This window comes from Oryctolagus cuniculus, chromosome 16, assembly GCF_964237555.1.
Source record: "Oryctolagus cuniculus chromosome 16, mOryCun1.1, whole genome shotgun sequence".
Lineage (NCBI taxonomy): Eukaryota > Metazoa > Chordata > Mammalia > Lagomorpha > Leporidae > Oryctolagus > Oryctolagus cuniculus.
Genome location: NC_091447.1, coordinates 72,755,672 through 72,775,414, shown reverse-complemented (window position 1 = coordinate 72,775,414; position 19,743 = coordinate 72,755,672). Strand labels below are relative to the sequence as shown.

The following is a 19,743-nucleotide window of genomic DNA, read 5'->3' as shown; positions in this document are numbered from 1 at the left end:
AACAGGAGAAAGAAGAATCCCCTTAGCAAATGGTTTAAAGGAAAGTGATTATCCATATGTAGAAGCCTGAAAAGATACCCCAACACCTCATACACTATGTAAAAGCAACTCAAGGTTAATTAAAAGTCTAAATATAAAACCAAAACCTTGAGAGCTTGTTTTGAGGTTCTAGCAGGGGAGCGCAGCTACTCGTATACCCTTGACCGAAGACCGGTCCTCCTCTAGCGGGGAAGGTCGTCCTCTTCGACCCAGCACGCAGCTTCAGGAGGGACGCACATGGAGTGGTGAGGGAGGAAGGGGACACCCGCCTAGCCAGCCAGATCAGCCGAATCAACCCTGGCGATCAATGGGGTGACAGATGTCGCAGCCAGATCGCCCTCACATCCTGAGTTCATGCCGGAGCTGAGGGAAGGAAGCAATGCCGTCAGATCTGGCCGCTCTGCGGGAGTCTGAGGAACAACTCACACCAGGTGGCCGCCGTTCCGTCGTCATGGGTAAAGGAGACCCCAACAAGCCAAGGGGCAAAATGTCCTCCTATGCCTTCTTCGTGCAGACGTGCCGGGAAGAGCACAAGAAGAAACACCCTGACTCTTCGGTCAATTTCGCAGAATTCTCTAAGAAATGCTCGGAGAGATGGAAGACCATGTCTGCAAAGGAAAAGTCCAAGTTTGAAGATATGGCAAAAAGTGAAAAAGCTCGTTATGACAGGGAGATGAAAAATTACGTTCCTCCCAAGGGTGATAAGAAGGGAAAGAAAAAGGATCCCAATGCTCCTAAAAGACCACCATCTGCCTTCTTTCTCTTTTGCTCTGAACATCGCCCAAAGATCAAAAGTGAACACCCTGGCCTGTCCATTGGGGACACTGCAAAAAAATTGGGTGAGATGCGGTCTGAACACTCAGCCAAAGATAAACAACCATATGAACAGAAAGCAGCTAAGCTAAAGGAGAAATATGAAAAGGATATTGCTGCATACCGTGCCAAGGGCAAAAGTGAAGCGGGAAAGAAGGGCCCTGGTAGGCCCACAGGCTCAAACAAGAAGAATGAACCTGAAGATGTGGAGGAAGAAGAGGAAGAAGAAGAAGATGAAGATGATGAGGAAGAGGATGAAGATGAAGAATAAATGGCTATCCTGTAATGATGAGTGTGGAGTGTGCGTGTGTGCTCAGGCAGTTGTTTTGCTAAGAATGTGAATTCAAGTGCAGCTCAATATTAGCTTCAGTATAAAAAAACTGTACAGATTTTTGTATAGCTGATAAGATTCTTTGTAGAGAAAATACTTTTTTTAAAAAATGCAGGTTGTAGCTTTTTGAGGGGCTACTACATACAGTTAGATTTTAAAGCTTCTGATGTTGAATGTTCCTAAATATTTAATGGTTTCTTTAATTTCTTGACTTGTGTATGGTAGCGCAGCAAAGTTGTAGGAATTAGTATCATTTGTAAATTTGGATTTTTTGTTAGGATGTTGCATTCTGTGTTGTTTTTTTAAAAAAAATTTTGTAATAAAATTATGTATGTTAAAAAAAAAACCCAAAACCTAAGTAAACATATGAGAAACTGTAAAACATTAGCAGAGACAACAGTTTGCATAAGATTCCAAAAGCACAAGTAACAAAAATAAAATATACAAATTTGAGCATATCAAATTAAGATACATCTTCACAACAAAGTAATCAACAGAGTGAAGATACAATGGACGGAATGGCAGGAAACATTGAAAACTCTGACTATGACAAAAGATTGATAGCCAGAACATACATATATAGAACTGGAAAAACTCCAAACAAGAAGCAAAATGTACACGTAAGAAATGGGCAATGATCAGAATAGATGTTTCTCAGAAGAAGAAATCTCAATTGTCAAGACATAGATGAACATGCCCAATATCACTAGCCATTAGGGAAATGTAAATCAAAACCAATAGCAGACTCCATCTGTGGGAGAAGACAATGCTTGGGTTTTCATTTGTGCAACAAGTGGGTTTAGAGGACCCTGTTCACCATTAGAGGGCAGAGTCTACATGGAAGTAAAGAATCCTTAATACTTTCCTAATGGGAGAAGAGGAAGCCTGAGACCTCGCAAGCGGGAAGTGGTCCAGAAACTGCTCAGGTGTGGGTGTAGGTGGCTGAGCAACAGGCAGTCCTGCCTTGATTCCCCACAAAGATACAGGGGAAACCCTTCTGGATGGAGCAGGCGTGAATCGGAGGACCTACTGGGAGAACAAGGTCGCCCACCGCGCGGAAGCCAAGTCGCGGGACCCAGACGCAGAAGCCCCAGGGTCTGCGCGACAGTGCTCCAAGGGGAGTGCATGCCACACAGACAACAGCGGGGAGACTTGGGACGCTCAGGGCTCCGAGTCCACACATCGGCGCTGGAAGGGGAGGTGAGCTCAATAACCCGAGACATTGGTGGGGAAACGGGGGTCAGAATCTAGAGGGGGGCTGGAAAGTGCAGCAAACTCACTACCGGAAAGAAGGAAAAAAAAAAGCTTTGGGGTTTCTCTTCCCCCTAACCTTGCAAAGGTTACAAGGCTGCAAGGCTTGAAGAATTCCCAAGAGACAAAGAGCAGGCCTCCTCTTTGGATTTACATATCAATGGGGGAGAGTTAAGGAACTGAGTCACTACAATTCAGTAGCCTAGCCAACCCAGTGGGAGTCCAGAGGAGCCAAAGACTGGAAGCTAAATACCATCAATTCTGCACAGCCCTGCCCTGCAGTGTTACTTACCCCCTGAATAAATAAAATAAATAAATAAATAAAAAGAGAGAGATTTACCACGCATAACCTGAGGGTGTCACCTTTGCACACCCTTAACCAGGAAGAACCAGGCAGAGCTCTCAGGCCGCACCCATCTCAAGCCTCCAAGGCTCCTCCAACAGCAGGCAGTCCACTTAACACGGACACAGTATAAAAAAAAAAAAAGAAAAAAACGCACAGTGACGCAAGAAGAATTAACTATGCCGAGTAACAAACACAGAAATAGAGGGAGCAAGATCAACGATGACACTATGATGCCTCCAAATAAGCAAAACACCCCAAGCCAAGAGTATGAAGATGATGAGATAGAAGAAATGCAAGATACGGATTTCAAAAAATTTATGATAAGAACATTTAGAAGTTTTCAAAAGCAAATCCTTGAACTACAGAAATCCTTAATGGACAAGATTGAAAATCTCTCTCGTGAAAATGAAATTTTAAGGAAGAGTCAAAATGAAACTCAGAAACTAGTAGAACAGGAAAGTGTAATAGTCAAGAGAAATCAAAATGAAATGAAGAGCTCAATAGATCAAATGACAAACACATTAGAAAGCCTTAAAAACAGAATGGGTGAAGCAGAAAAGAGAATATCGGACTTAGAAGATAGAGCACAGGAAAACATACAGTCAAACCAAAGAAAAGAAGAGGAAATTAGAAACCTAAAAAATATTGTTGGGAATCTACAGGATACTATTAAAAAAAACAACATTCGAGTTCTAGGAGTTCCTGAAGGCATGGAGAGAGAGAAAGGATTGGAAGGCCTTTTTAGTGAGATACTAGCAGAGAACTTTCCAGGTTTGGAGAAGGACAGAGATATCCTAGTACAGGAAGCTCATAGAACCCCCAATAAACATGACCAAAAGAGATCCTCACCACGACACGTGGTAATTAAACTTACCACAGTGAAACATAAAGAAAAGATCCTAAAATGTGCAAGAGAGAAACGTCAGATTACTCTCAGAGGATCTCCAATCAGACTCACAGCTGACTTCTCATCAGAAACCCTACAAGCTAGGAGGGAATGGCGAGACATAGCATAGGTGCTAAGAGAGAAAAATTGCCAGCCCAGAATATTATATCCTACCAAGCTCTCATTTGTGAATGAAGGTGAAATAAAGATCTTTCATAGCAAACAGAAATTGAAAGACTTTGTGGCCACTCGTCCGGCCCTGCAAAAGATACTTAAAGATGTGCTACACTCAGAAACACAGAAACACGGCCATCAATATGAAAGAAGGGAAAGGAAGAACACCTACCAGTAAAAGAGCATGGGAAGCTCAAAGCATATACTAGAAAATATTTCCGGGAAAATGGCAGGGCAAAGTCATTACGTATCAATTGTCACATTGAACATTAACGGTCTGAATTCTTCAGTTAAAAGACACCGTTTGGCTGACTGGCTCACAGAACACAACCCAACTATTTGTTGCCTACAAGAAACACATCTCTCTAACAAAGAGGCATGCAGACTGAAAGTGAAAGGTTGGAAAAAGATATTCCATGCCAACAGAAACCAAAAAAAAAGCAGGTGTAGCCATATTAATATCAGACAAAATAAACTTTAATACAAAAACTGTTAAGAGAGACAAAGAGGGACACTATATAATGATTAAGGGTTCAATTCAACAGGAAGATGTAACTATTATAAATGTATATGCACCTAATTACAGGGCACCGGTCTATTTAAAAGATATGTTAAGGGACTTAAAGGGAGATTTAGATTCCAATACAATAGTACTGGGGGACTTCAATACTCCACTCTCAGAAATAGACAGATCATCTGGACAGAAGATCAACAAGGAAACAGCAGATTTAATTGACACTATTGTCCAAATGGATCTAACAGATATCTACAGAACTTTCAACCCTACATCTACAGACTTCACATTCTTCTCAGCAGCGCATGGAACCTTCTCTAAGATTGATCACATACTAGGCCATAAAGCAAGTCTCAGCAAATTTAAAAGAATTAGAATCATACCATGCAGCTTCTCAGACCACAGTGGGATGAAGCTGGAAATTAGCAACTCAGGAAACCCCAGAAAGTATGCAAACACATGGAGACTGAACAACATGCTCCTGAATGAACACTGGGTCATTCAAGAAATCAAAAGAGAAATCAAAAACTTTCTGGAAGTAAATGAAGACAACAACACAACATATCAAAACTTATGGGATACAGCAAAAGCAGTATTGAGAGGCAAATTTATAGCAATAGGTGCCTACATCAAGAAATTGGAAAGGTACCAAATAAATGAGCTTTCAGCGCACCTCAAGGACCTAGAAAAACTGCAGCAAACCAAACCCAAATCTAGAAGGAGAAGAGAAATAATTAAAACCAGAGAAGAAATTAACAGGATTGAATCCAAAAAAACATTACAAAAAATCATCCAAGCGAGAAGCTGGTTTTTTGAAAAAATAAACAAAATTGACACCCCATTGGCCCAACTAACTAAAAAAAAGAAGAGAAAAGACCCAAATCAATAAAATCAGAGATGAAAAAGGAAACGTAACAACAGACACCACAGAAATAAAAAAGAATCATCAGAAATTACTACAAGGACCTGTATGCCAGCAAACAGGAAAACCTATCAGAAATGGATAGATCCCTGGACACATGCAATCTACCAAAATTGAACCATGAAGACATCGAAAACCTAAATAGACCCATAACTGAAACAGAAATTGAAACAGTAATAAAGGCCCTCCCAACAAAGAAAAGCCCAGGACCAGATGGATTCACTGCTGAATTCTACCAGACATTTAAAGAAGAACTAATCCCATTTCTTCTCAAACTATTCAGAACAATCGAAGAAGAGGGAATCCTCCCAAATTCTTTCCATGAAGCCAGCATCACCTTAATCCCTAAGCCAGAGAAAGATGCAGCACTGAAAGAGAATTACAGACCAATATCCCTGATGAACATAGATGCAAAAATCCTCAATAAAATTCTGGCCAATAGAATACAACAACACATCAGGAAAATCATCCACCCAGACCAAGTGGGATTCATCCCTGGTATGCAGGGATGGTTCAACATTTGCAAATCAATCAATGTGATTCACCACATTAACAGACTGCAGAAGAAAAACCATATGGTTATCTCAATTGATGCAGAGAAAGCATTTGATAAAATTCAACACCCTTTCATGATGAAAACTCTAAGCAAATTGGGTATAGAAGGAACATTCCTCAATATAATCAAAGCAATTTATAAAAAACCCACAGCCAGCATCCTATTGAATGGGGAAAAGTTGGAAGCATTTCCACTGAAATCTGGCACCAGGCAGGGATGCCCACTCTCACCACTGCTATTTAACATAGTTCTGGAAGTTTTAGCCAGAGCCATCAGACAAGAAAAAGAAATCAAAGGAATACAAATCAAGAAGGAAGAAGTCAAACTATCCCTCTTTGCAGACGACATGATTCTGTACTTAAAGGATCCAAAGAACTCTACTAAGAGACTATTGGAACTCATAGAGGAGTTTGGCAAAGTGGCAGGATATAAAATCAATGCACAAAAATCAACAGCCTTTGTATACACAAGTAATGCCATGACTGAGAAAGGACTGCTAAGATCAATCCCATTCACAATAGCTACAAAAACAATCAAATACCTTGGAATAAACTTAACCAAGGACGTTAAAGATCTCTACGATGAAAATTACAAAACCTTAAAGAAAGAAATAGAAGAGGATACCAAAAAATGGAAAAATCTTCCATGCTCATGGATTGGAAGAATCAACATCATCAAAATGTCCATTCTCCCAAAAGCAATTTATAGATTCAATGCAATCCCAATCAAGATACCAAAGACATTCTTCGCAGATCTAGAAAAAATGATGCTGAAATTCATATGGAGGCACAAGAGACCTCGAATAGCTAAAGCAATCTTGTACAACAAAAACAAAGCCGGAGGCATCACAATACCAGACTTCAGGACATACTACAGGGCAGTTGTAATCAAAACAGCATGGTACTGGTACAGAAACAGATGGATAGACCAATGGAACAGAATTGAAACACCAGAAATCAATCCAAACACCTACAGCCAACTTATATTTGATCAAGGATCTAAAACTAATTCCTGGAGCAAGGACAGTCTATTCAATAAATGGTGCTGGGAAAACTGGATTTCCACGTGCAGAAGCATGAAGCAAGACCCCTACCTTACACCTTACACAAAAATCCACTCAACGTGGATTAAAGACCTAAATCTACGTCCTGACACCATTAAGTTATTAGAGAACATTGGAGAAACCCTTCAAGATATTGGCACAGGCAAAGAATTTCTGGAAAAGACCCGGGAGGCACAGACAGTCAAAGCCAAAATCAACTATTGGGATTGCATCAAATTGAGAAGTTTCTGTACTGCAAAAGAAACAGTCAGGAGAGTGAAGAGACAACCGACAGAATGCGAAAAAATATTTGCAAACTATGCAACAGATAAAGGGTTAATAACCAGAATCTACAAAGAGATCAAGAAACTCCACAAAAACAAAACCAACAACCCACTTAAGAGATGGGCCAAGAACCTCAATAGACATTTTTCAAAAGAGGAAATCCAAATGGCCAACAGGCACATGAAAAAATGTTCAAGGTCACTAGCAATCAGGGAAATGCAAATCAAAAGCACAATGAGGTTTCACCTCACCCCGGTTAGAATGGCTCACATACAGAAATCTACCAACAACAGATGCTGGCGAGGATGTGGGGAAAAAGGGACACTAACCCACTGTTGGTGGGAATGCAAACTGGTCAAGCCACTATGGAAATCAGTCTGGAGATTCCTCAGAAACCGTTCGACCCAGCCATCCCACTCCTTGGAATTTACCCAAAGGAGTTTAAATTGATAAACAAAAAAGCGGTCTGCACCCTAATGTTTATTGCAGCACAATTCACAATAGCCAAGACCTGGAACCAACCTAAATGCCCATCAATGGTAGACTGGATAAAGAAATTATGGGATATGTATTCTTTAGAATACTATACCGCAGTAAGAAACAACGAAATCCAGTCATTTGCAACAAAATGGAGGAATCTGGAACACATCATGCTGAGTGAAGTAAGCCAGTCCCAAAGGGACAAATACCATATGTTCTCCCTGATCAGTGACAACTGACTGAACACCAAAAAGGAAACCTCCTGAAGTGAAATGGACACTATGAGAAATGGTGACTTGATCAGCATAGCCCTGACTGCTAATGGACAACTTAATACATTATCCCTCATAGTATTTTTTTTTTGTCTGTTCTACTTAATATGACTGGTTTAATTCTGTAATTATCACACAGTTATTCTTAAGTGTTGAAAATTAACTGAAATGTGATCCCTGTTAAACATAAGAGTGGGAATAAGAGAGGAAAGAGATGTATAATTTGGGGCATGCTCGGGCTGACTTGCCCCAATTGGTAGAGTTGGAAACATACCAGGGGATTCCAATTCAATCCCATCAAGGTGGCATGTGCCAATGCCATCTCACTATTCCAAGTGATCAATTTCAGTTCACAATTGATCATAATGAAAGGACTAAGAGTCAAAGGGAGCACATAAACAAGTCTAGTATCTGCTAACACTAACCGATAGAATAAATAAAGGGGAGAGTGATCTAACATGGGAAGTGAGATACTCAGCAGACTCATAGAATGGCGATGTCCTAAATAGCACTCTGGCCTCAGAATCAGCCCTAAAGGCACTCGCATCTGGCTGAAAAGCCCATGAGAGTATTTCAGGCATGGAAAGCCAAGACACTCTGGCAGAAAGATCTCTGTGAGTGAGATCCCAGTGGAAAGAACAGGTCTTCAAAGAGGGAGGTGCCTTTCTCTGAAGGGAGGAGAGAACCTCCACTTTGACTATGACCTTGTCTAAACAAGATAAGAGTCGGAGAACTCAAGGGGCTTCCATAACCTTGGAAACTCATGACTGGTGCAAAGGGAGATTACTGATGCCATAAACAGGAGTGTCAATTTGTAAAGTCAACAACAGGAGTCACTGTGCACTTACTCCTCATGTAGGATCTCTGTCCTTAATGTGCTGTACACTGAGGCTTAATGCTATAACGACTACTCAAACAGTATATTTCACTTTGTGTTTCTATGGGGGTGCAAACGATTGAAATCTTTACTTAATGTACACTAAACTGATCTTCTGTAAAAAAAAAAAAAGAAATTATCAATTCCCAACTTGACTCTCACTGGGATTAAACATGACAATAGGTCTGATCTGATTTCATCATCATTTAAAAAAAATCATCTATTATTTTTCACTTTATGTTTCTCTGTGGGAACAAACTGTTGAAATCCTTACTTAAGGTATACTAAGCTGATCTTCTGTATATTAAGATAATCAAAAATGAATCTTGATGTGAATGGAAGGGGAGAGGGAGTGGGAAAGGGGAGGGTTGTGGGTGGGAGGGACGGTATGGGGGGGAAAGCCATTGTAACCCATGAGTCGTACTTTGGAAATTTATATTCATTAAATAAAAGATAAAAAAAAGAAAATAAAAAATAAAAAAAATACTTTCCTAATGGGCTTGTTGAATTCTTGACTAGTGCCTATTACCTTTGCCACAACCTTTCCAGTCTCACTACTTTCCTTCTTCTTCCTCTTCTCTATAGCTTGCAAAAACAGTATATCTTCTATATACGGAGGATACTTTTGTTTTGTTTTATTCCTTCTGTCTCATGATGTTCCTCTAAGAAATCACAACCCTCCAAATATTCATTCATTTATGCAGTCTGCAGTTTTCATGGGCTACTACATGGCAAAGTACTAGGTTAAAGGAAAGGTATAGGTCAGGAACTGAGCAAAGTTCACAATGATGTAGTATTATCTGGGGAAATGAACCTGATGGAAGACATCTCTCTCTCTCTCTCTCTCTCTCTGTCTCTCCTTCTCTCTCTGTGTAGCTCTGATTTTCAAATAAATAAAGAAATCTTTAAAAACTAACTAAATAAATATACTAATAACCTGGTGGCAACACCTTTCTATAAGAACATGTGAAGCACTCAAACACAGTTTGTCCCAGAAAGTCAGCCATAGTTTTCAAGGGCACATCTTCTACTCCATTTGTGGACATCTCTGAGTGGAGTAAGGGGCACTTATTTCTTCCCCTCTTCTTTCTTACCACTCTCACAGTTATAACTTCTATTGATGCTTCCACAGAGCAGTCTTTATGAAATTGTAGAACTAATATCCTCCCATTTTAAAAATGTCATGGGTTTAACCACAGAACCCAAAATAAGACAATTAACTGACCTTCTTAATTACACAGTGTGGAATGTAAGATTCTCAGTGGATCACTGGGTAACTGTAAAGTACTGGGCAGAGAAAAAGATGTTACTTATCTGTATTTATGATGTTGTAATTCTCCACTTTATGCAAACTCAGATTAAAAGGGCTCCAGTTAGTGGGCAACACTGTTGCATAGTGGGTAAAGCTACTGCCTGCAGTGTCAGCATCCTATATGGGTGCCGGTTGGGATCCTGGCTGCTGCACTTCCCATCCAGCTCTCTGCTGTGGCCTGGGAAAACAGTAGAAGATGGCCCAAATCCCTCATCTCCTGCACCCACCTATGAGACCTGGACAAAGCTCCTGGCTTCTGGTTTTGGATCCAAACAGCTCCAACCATTGATTTCTGTTTCTACCACTCTGTAACTCTGCCTTTCAAATAAATAAATAATTATTTTAAAAAACAGCTTCATCCCAGAAGAAGCTCCTGGCTTCAGACTGGCACAGCTCCAGCTGTTGCTGCCAATTGGGGAGTGAACCATCGGACAGAAGACGTCTCTCTCTCTTTCTCTCTCTCTCCTCTCTCTGTGTAACTCTTTCAAATGAATAAATAAATCTTTAAAAAAGTAGCTCCAGTTATTGACAACACAGTAGACTTGCATTAATTTTAGTTCCCTTCTCACTTTGCAAAGGGATCAGCGTCAGGTCAAAACAGTTGACAGCCTTGCTAAGAGGAGAAGAAATAGCTGAAGACAGAAAATGAAAAGCAGCCAAATAAATCATCAAAGAAAGAGAAGTGGACCACATCCAACACAAACCTTTAAAAGTGGATGCTCACAATTAACGAGTGAAACAGCTGCCCACTGAAATCTTATCTAGGGAGGGAAGATGTCCTAAGTTCTGCTTCTGTAAACTCCAGTCATAAATCTATCCTAATAAATCTGTCCCCGGCATCTCTTTTACAAACATACTGGACCCACTGACCATTGGAAATGTGGACCTAAGTCATGAAGGCTGCCATTTAAACCCACCAATGCTGTAACAGCTAAGAAACTTGAATTTGATGCACAATTCTCAGGAAATCATTCCAGCTGAGCCTAGGGCCATTAATAGAAACTCCTTGGATCCTCCACTGTCTCTGTGCCTGTTTGAAAGAAGGGAGTTTTCCCACCCCAGGTTTCTGGAACAGCTTCAAATTCCACATTGGAAAAGTCTGATAATTAATACTTGAGAGGGATCAATGCACACTTCACACTGCTCCCCACCAGGAAGATGAGGTGCAGGATGAGAGCAGTGGGGCAGAACCTAGTCAGATCCTCCTGCCCACCCCTCTGCTGCCCCAGGCTCCCTGCTGAAGGCCACCCAGACCCACCCTGCAGGAACCAGTCCAGTAAACATCAAGAGGCCTGGCCAGACTGCATTCTGAGACCACCCACAGTGGGAACCCAGCTTATTTAACTGTGGAGAGCTGGAGTCTTTCTGCCTTCCTTCCCTGCGTGTGCATGTTCCCAGAATGCTGCCCCCTCTCTCCTGTAACCACTAAATAAAGCGCATTAGGGACAGTTTGGGTGAGGTCCTGCAGGAGAGATTCCAGGCACTGGGAGCCTGGGAAGTGGAGGTGGGAGACAGAACAGCCCGGGTCCCAGTCCTGACCTCGGGGGAAGCTGCCATGATCTATGGCTCCCTGGCACCCACCCTTCTCCCACACATGTCCTGCCCCTTCCTGCATGCCAAACCTGCAGCAGAAAGTCCCTGGAGCAGGTACCCTTTCTTCTGGACACACGGGGAGCGATTCAGGGAGTGGCGGGAAGAGACTCCCTGGTAAGTGGGACCCACAGGTGAATGATGAAGAGGGAAGATGCAGCAGGAGGCAGGCTCGGGGTGAGCACTTGGAAACTCCCTGGGATCGCACGTGCAGAGCAGGAGATGCAGTAAATGCCAGAGAAGGAGAAGCACAGCCCCCAGGGCTGACCCTGATCAGGGAATGAACTCCCTCTGTTCCAACTCAGGCCCCAGGGAATGGCAGCAGCATGCACATGTGCACAGGCATTCAGAAGGCATAATACATCTGAGCTCCTGGGAACTCTGGGAAATGGAGTACAGGCCACATCATCCATAGAGACACCAGCTGGCCCTCCCAAAGGCTGTAGTCAGGGGTGGGTGCCCACAACCAGAGGGCCTTTGCTTTTATTCAGTCCCTCCTTCCTTTCCTTCCCCCCACCAAAATCTCAGGGATCAGTTGCTTTCTTCCTTTCCTGAATCAAATCTGAAAGAGTGACACTCACTGCTGCTAACTGACCCCAAATCCTGGCTCCCTCATAACCTCTGTCTCTTCCAGAAAAATCTTATTTACTACTTTGGCCCTAGAAATCATAAATGACTATGATAGAATGTAGCTTTTAACAGAGGTGTAGAAGGCATGGTTTAATATCCAGTTTTGAGAATACAATTTTCATTTGTGTTTTATTGATGTTTATAGTTCTTTTAAGATTTATTGATTTATTTGGAAGTCAGAGTTACAGAGAAGGAGAGGCAGAGACAGAGAGAGAGAGAGAGGTTTACCATCTGCTGGTTCACTCCCCAATTGGCAGCAGCAGCACAGCACCGACCCCTTATAGTTCTTTTCAAATCATTTTAAACTGTCTTTTTATTCATCTAGTACAGAGACAGAAGAATGGACACAGAGCTAACATAGCTGCGTATTCAGAGACAGGTTAAGGGTTTAAATGCCTTATATCATAGCATTTATACCTTAGATTAATTCTGGGGACAGTATTATCTGGAGTTTACAAAATAGAAACTGAATGGAAAGAGCTTAGAAAAGCATGGTGTTTTTTAATATCATAAAAAAGTCTAAGTTAAAGGCCAATCAAGGGGCCAGCACTGTGGCATAGCATGTAAAGCATTGACATTCCATATGGGTGGAGGTTGAACCCGGCTACTCTGCTTTCGATCCAACTCTCTGCTATGGCCAGGGAAAGCGGTGGAAGATGGCCCAAGTCCTTGGGCAGCTGCATCTGTGTGGGAGACCCAGAAGAAGCTCCTGACTGCTGGCATTGGAGCTGTACAGCTCCAGCCATTGTGACCAATTGGTGAGTGAACCAAAAGATGGAAGATGCTTCTCTCTCTCTCTCTCTCTCCCCTTCCTCTCTGTGTAACTGTGACTTTCAAATAAATAAATAACTGTTTTTTAGAATGTCAATCAATATATAATACTAGCTTAAAGATATTTCTTTTGTCTTGTGTCTCAGTTTTTAAAATCTGATTTATCAAATGGAAAAATGTGAGAGAGATGAAGAGTACCTACAAAAATAATTTACTGTAATTATTTACTGTAATAATTTACTGTAATGATGTACTGTAATTTATGGTAATAATGTACTGTAAAGAACCACATAGGATTATAACTTGTCTAGAAAACAAAGGAGATTCAAAGTTGCTATTTTTCATGGTTATTTGTTCTTATTTTTAATATCAAGATAGTATATAAATATTATGCACTCCTAGGTATTTGTGTGTTGTTTGATATGTTTTATTTTTTAATCAGAAATTCAAAGAGATAACTGGGTAACATGGAGTTCTGTGTTTCTGATTACTTCTCTCAATTAGAGATCATGGGATTAGAGTTAGTGCTAGATTAAGAATGCTTCAATCTTTATCCACTGACTTCACCCCAGCATTTACTATGTTAAACAATATTCTTTGGGTAGATGGCTCTTTCTTGCCAGACTGTAAACTTCATGGGGTCTAGAAACATATTTGCTTTGACACTAAAACTCAGCATCTTGACAGTCAGTCTTTTAGTTGAATAAATACATGATATACAAAATAAATATTTCTGCCCCTCAAGAACTGCCTAAGAGAGAAGAAAATAGAAATCAATTTGATGACTCTCAGTATTAGGTGAATATATAATTTGTCATTCTGACATAAGCCTTGTCATAAAAAGGGCATATGAATACTCACACAGAGTTGAAGTGTATGAACACCTAGGGCCAAGTGGATTAAAAGTTCAGCCTAGCTATGTAAGGCATTCCATGTCAATAGGAGAGGAAGGAGGAAGAGGGGAGGGAGTGAAGGTGGGAAGGTGGTTACGGTGGGAAGAATCACCATGCTCATTACTTAGCAGCAAAGAGAGAATCTGTGATCATTTGTTGCTTAAGAAAGGGTGATAGGCATTATTTAATTATAATGCAGGCATCAGTGTTCTTCTGTCTCTGAAATAGGAAGTCTATAACTCAGAATTCCTTGCTGTTTCATCAAAAACAATTCAAAACAAAAACCTAATTAAGCATAAGTGGAAGTTACGCATTAGAAGTCTATTCCAATCTCTAGGAGGTTCAGGGGTTGGAAAATTCATCTAAAATCTTGCTGAAAAATGTCCCACACATTTTCCATGAACACTACCCTTAAGCATAAGCTTTTTTTTAAAAAAAAGATTTATTTATTTGAAAGTCAGAATTACAGAGAGAGGAGAGGCAGAGAGAGAGAGAGAGAGAGAGAGAGAGAGAGAGAGAGAATCGTCCATCTGCTGGTTTACTCCCCAATTGGATGCAATGGCCAGAGCAGAGCTGATCCAAAGCCAGGAGTTAGGAGCTTCTTCCAGGTCTCCCATGTGGGTTCAGGGGTCCAAGGACATGGGCCATTTTCTACTGCTTTCTCAGGCCACAGCACACCTGGATTGGAAGTGGAGCAGGCTGGACTCCAACCGGTGACCATATGGGATGCTGGCACTGCAGGAGGCAGCCTCACCTGCTATACCACAGCACCAGCCCCCATAAGCCCTATCTTCTGCAGAACCAGCACCCCAGACACCAGCCACCACATGGCATCCCATGGCACATTCAACCCTGGCAATGTTCTGCAGCTCTTGCTCCTCTCCACTTTCACTGGAAGAATCTGCAACTCCTTGTTTTCATGCAAGTAATTCTGATTCAGATGATGCCCCTGACACAATTGGCTGGCAAGTGCCATGGCATGTGTCCACGGCCTAGCTAAATGCAAAGCTGGAACATTTCACTGCCATGGTGAGACACGGACTCCATCTAATGAAGTAGGGGATTTTTCAGGGAGTCTAGAGAATCAAATATGACAAAATGACAAATCTTAACCAAAGAGTGCCGTGGTACAGATGAAGAGAACCCAAAACGTATTTTTCTATCTTTTCTTTTCTGAGTTAAGTGCCTAAAAACAAAGCCAATGAGGGTTAAACAGACCCATTCTGAAAATTCCTTAACATCTTCATTTTCATCCAAATTAATATATTACTTGAAGGAAATAAATTTTACATAAATGAAAATGCAGCACCACAGACAATTGTACAGAACATAGCCCTTCAGTTAGCTTCAAACCATCTGGGTGCATTAATGTGTTCTTCCAGAACCCAAGCTGCAGTACAATAGAACCACAGCCTCTGACATTCCTCCTCCACCCCGATGGATCTTGGGTTTTCCTCCCACCTCCCCTCTCCTGTGAATACATCAGTAGCAGGACAAATGGAATCCAAAGATACGATGATGTTATTTAACATGGAATAAACATAGTGTTTTAGTCAGTACAATCCTCAATACTACAATAATAATTCCGAGTTCACTGATTATGAAAGTAAGTATATGAAATCTATTCCTAAGTAATCACACCATCGAGAGCTGAATGTAGACTTTCAGAGGGAAAGAAACAGAGAATTGTGTAGAGATGTGTATCTCTATAATACAGATCTACCGCTGTACTTTATAGACAGTACACCATGTTTGTATTTTCTTGTTTTTTGTGTTTTTTTTTTTTTGCAGTCTGGAATAGTTTATTACATCCAGCTTGTCACTTTGGAAATTTTATGGTTAGACACTAATATACAACAAATTTTGAATCCTTACAGACAATATAGAGCACCCTAGGCCCTCCCAAGGGCAGAAAACAGACCAAGAGCTCATAGACTAGCTGCAACTGCAAGAAGCAGATGAAGATATCGTCAGAAAGATACATATTCCTGCAGTGTGGCTGCTGAGCAGTTCTGCCCTTATGGATCTCATCTCTGTTTCAGATCATTAAAGAAAGTTACATGCTTTCTGACATTTCTAAAGATTTCAATAATGAGAATCTAATATATGTTCACTATGCTAAGAGCTTCAGAACAGCCCAAAGATGTGGGCCATCTATTGCTTTCCCAGGCCATAGCAGAGAGCTGGATCAGAAGAGGAGCAGCTGGGACTAGAACCGGAGCCCATATGGGATGCTGGCACTTGAGACCAGTGCTTTAACCTGCTGTGCCACAGCACTGGCCACAACGTAGTATTTCTAATAGAAGAGATGGTTAAGTCATTAACTCCTCTAAAATACAAGTTAAGTATTAGTTTTGAAACTCTGATTCATTCATGAGAAAAACAAAAGGTTAATTTTCACTCTTTGCTTCTGGGTATGTAAATTTTCTTCTAAGAAATTAATCATGACTTTTACATTTCAGACCCTATTATGAGTAAGTAGAGAATATTGTGGGGTCATACGCTCATTCTATCAAAGGAACATTTCTCCAATTAAAGAAAACATTATGGGCATCCCATATGGGCACTGGTTTGAGTCCTTGCTGCTCCACTTCTGATCTAGCTCCTGGCTATGTCCTGAGAAAGCAGTAGAAAATGTCCCAAGTGCTTGGGCCCATGCACATGCATGGGAGAACTTGAAGATTTTAGCTCCTGGCTTCAGATCAGCGCAGCTCCAGCCATTGCAACCAGCTGGGGAGTAAACCATCAGATGGAAGACCTCTCTCTCTGTGTGTGTGTGTGTGTGTGTGTGGGTGGGTGTTTGTAACTCTTTCAAATAAATAAACAAATCTTTAAAAAAAAAAAGCCAGGGGTCAGGGAAATTTCATCGAGGTCTCTCGCTTGGGTGCAAGACTCAAGGATTTCTACCATATTCTACTGTTTTCCCAGTATGTTTTCAGAGACCTGCATCAGAAGTAGAACATGCAATGGTGCCCATAGAGGATGCTAGTGCTGCAGGTGTTGCTATAACCCATTTTGCCACAGTGCTGGCCCTGTAACAATTTTTAATTCCTAGGAATTAACAGGGAAGAAAGAAGTATGGCAGGATACCTTTTTTAAAAAAAATATTTTATTCATTTGAAAAAGTTATATGGAGAGGTAGAGAGTGAGCTGATCAGAAGCCAGGAGCCAGGAGCTTTTTCTGGGTCTCCACATGAGCAAAAGGGCCCAAGGACTTGGGCCATCCTATAATGTTTTCCCAGGTGCATTAGCAGGAGGCTGGACTGGAAGTGGAGCAGCTGGGACTCTACCAGCACTCATATGGGATGCCTGTATTTCAGGCCAGGGCTTTAACCTGATGTGCCATAGTGCTAGCTCCAACAGGTGACCTTTTACGCTCAATAATCTCTTCTTGGTATTGGCAGCAGTTTGTAATTTTTTGTTTATTTGCCTTCTTCTTAATCTATATTTTTAAAAAAATTACAAAAAGTTCCAGCACCCTGAGAACCTCCATCACAAGGGCATACAATCAGATGTTTGTCCAGAAAAGGGTGGTGTAGATGCAACGTGGAAAATGCAAGGTGAGTTGATTCATCTTTCTCAGGCTGTGGTTTCCATGGGCAACTTTTACAACCAACTGCCTTATTTGTTCCTCTTCCACAGAGTGGAAAACACGTTAAGTCATCCTATTTAGCCAAAAGCCAGTGGCAGCACTTCAATATGTCATCAATCCAGGGCCAGCGTTGTGGCACAAAGGAGTAAGTTGCCAACTGCAACAGCAGCATGCCTTATGGCACTGCTTTGAGACTCACCTCCTTCACTTCTCGTCCAGCTCTTTGCTTGGGAAAGCAGCAAAGATTGCCCAAGTGTTTGGGTTCCTGCACCCCCATGGGGGACTGGGGCAGACTTCCAGGGTCCTGGCTTCGGCCTGGCTCAGCCCCAGCTTTTGTGGCCATCTGGAAGTGAGCCAGCAGATGAAAGATAGATCTCTCTCTCTCTCTCTCTCTCTCTTCCTTTTACCTAAACATACATTACATACATAAATGAAGATGCATCAATGTAGCAACTTTTTGAGGAAAAGTCTTCTGATTATTGCAGGTACTGTCTCAATGCATAAAAATATTCAGACACAAAAATTATAAACTGATTTATATTTATATTTCTCAACCACATACTTTTCAGAAAAAATTGTCTGCCACTCAGCATCAGGTATCAGTCTGAAAGCATTCATTAAAAAATCAAGTAATTTAACTAAACACAAAAACCTCTAGTATAGGCTGCATATAAACCAGTGGCTTCCATGGGTATACACAGATTGATTTTTGTTAATTTACAGGGATCACTGCACTTCCCTGGCACGGAGCTGTCTGAAGAGTTTAAACACTGATGGGTGTGGCATTATTTCTGATATTTGCTTATTATCCAGAGTGCATTTATTCAATATCTATCATGAACTCCACACTCTATATATAAATCTATTTCAAATATGTTGATATTTAATGGTACTTACACACTTAAAAACTGAGCTAATCCTCCTAACTTCTCTCTGGAATAGCTATGCCTTTGACATTGCCTTTTTTCACACATATGGAAATGAATATATGCTTCTGTATGGTACTTCAGAATTTATAAAAGGCTTTTCAGGTAAAATTTACATAACATCATGTGAAAGTGGCCAAAGGACACAGTCTTCTCATTACAGAGGGGAGAGGTATGAAGTCACTCTCTGAACAGTTACTCAGATTCTGTCAATCAGGTTCAGAACCTTATTAGGTATCAGATACACATCTAGATTTTTTCCCTACTGTCTCTTTGTCAGAATTCCCAGCTTATGAGTGAACTTCAGTCTGAATGAATGCTAATATTCAAGGTTCTAAGTGAAAAAATTACTGAGGTTTGTATTGGTGAGGAAAGCATGTATCTAAATGTTACTTGTATTTAATAATAAGTATTGAATCATGAAACTGAATATAAGATTATGCAAATTTTTAAGATGAAGAGCATATATTTAAAACCACATTCTTACATTTTGCAAACGTGTTGAAACAGCTTACTGGAGCATGTGTTTGGCATAGTGGTAAAGCCTTCCACATCCCAGTCAGAATTCTCAGGGCTCAAGCCCTAGCCCTGCTTCTGCTTCTGGCTTCCTGCTAACAGAACCCTGGGAGGCAGCAGCTGATGGCTCAAGTACTTGAGTCCCTGCCACCTGTGTGGGAGACCCACGCTGAGTTCCTGGCTTCAGCCTGACCCAGCTCTGGTTGGTGCAGACATTTGAGGAATGAGCAATAAATGGAAGGGCTCTCTCTGCCTTGCAAATAAACAAAAATAACTATACAGACATTTCCTTAAGGTGTCTTGCTCACTTTTAAATGATTTCCCTTTTCACAGTAAAATGCCTTACTGTCCTCTTTAGTTACAATGCATGTTTTGCTCTCCATGTCCACTCCTGAGCTCCAAGTACTGGCAGCTCACCCTAGCATGCTGACTGGTTCCAATGTTCAAGTACTCATCTCCCATTCTCTTTTGGTGGGTCTACCGGAAAGAAAGGAGAGTATCTACAGTAGTTAATATCTTACTGTTGCTCTTGCTGTCCACCTGCAGGCCTGAAGGATGATCAGCTGAATACACACTGTGATGTTCTGGACGTAGTTTCCAAACTTCAGTCACTTTGCAGTGGAGGGACTCTGTCCTCGTCAATCACCTGAAAGCCTGCAGGAGTAGGGAGAAGCTGTGTTTGAAGAATTCACAAATACAGTGCATTGAAGCCAACCACTACCACC

At 41.2% G+C, this 19,743-nt stretch overlaps 1 pseudogene; it reads left to right on the top strand.

Annotated features, from left to right (window-relative positions):
* The first annotated feature begins 473 nt into the window (after positions 1 to 473).
* Positions 474 to 1,404, top strand: LOC138845744 (high mobility group protein B2 pseudogene; annotated as a pseudogene).
* The last annotated feature ends 18,339 nt before the right edge of the window (positions 1,405 to 19,743 follow it).